Source organism: Cyprinus carpio, unplaced genomic scaffold, assembly GCF_018340385.1.
Source record: "Cyprinus carpio isolate SPL01 unplaced genomic scaffold, ASM1834038v1 S000001637, whole genome shotgun sequence".
In the NCBI taxonomy this organism is placed as follows: Eukaryota; Metazoa; Chordata; class Actinopteri; order Cypriniformes; family Cyprinidae; genus Cyprinus; species Cyprinus carpio.
The window spans coordinates 1-758 of record NW_024874353.1 but is presented as its reverse complement, the minus strand read 5'-3'; the positions used below and the strand labels follow the sequence as shown (position 1 = coordinate 758).

At 39.6% G+C, this 758-nt stretch overlaps 1 non-coding gene across 1 annotated transcript; it reads left to right on the top strand.

Moving 5' to 3' along the window:
* The first annotated feature begins 473 nt into the window (after positions 1-473).
* trnaa-ugc lies at positions 474-547 on the top strand. The gene has a single exon. It is a non-coding gene; the product is annotated as a tRNA-Ala (tRNA).
* Positions 548-758: the final 211 nt, after the last annotated feature.

Sequence of the window (758 nt, the reverse complement as noted above, 5' to 3'; positions counted from 1 at the left end):
AATCCCCAGCATCTCCGGGGCACCTGCTGAATGTTTCATGTCAATTCAAGTAAAATTTAAGCAAAAAGAATTTTTTACTTCTGTCTTGCGTGGAGTTCCGGCACAACTGGACGAGGTGCGGTTAGTACCCCCAAGCACTTCTTTAATGTTTAATTGTCATGCAAAATGCTTAAAATAATTTACTTCTGTCCCAGGTGTTCCTGGGGTAACTGGATTTCTAGTGTGTTTAAACTCCACAGAAACAAAAATCAGTGCACTCAAGCACTGTAATGTTTAGTGATCTGCAAATGAGCAAGAATTTACTCGTCTATGGAGTTCCTCCGATTTATGTCAGCATCTCCAAGCACTTCTTAATGTTTAATTAGTTTCATACAAATTTAAGCAAAAGAATTTTACTTCTGTCCTGTAGACATCATTTAAAAGGATTGAATGTGTTTGTAAACCTACAGAAACAAAAATCAGTGCACTGAAATGGGGATGTAGCTCAGTGGTAGAGCGCATGCTTTGCATGTATGAGGTCCTGGGTTCAATCCCCAGCATCTCAGCACTGTTTAATGTTAATTAGATTATGCAATTAAGCAAGATTTACTTCTGTCCTTAGACATCATTCAAGGATTGAGTGTGTTTGAAACCTACAGAAACAAAACACAGTGGACCTAAATGGGGATGTAGTTCAGTGGTAGAGCGCATGCTTTGAATATATGAGGTCCTGGGCCTCAATCCCCAGCATTGCGAAACGCTGCTTAATGTTTGATGTG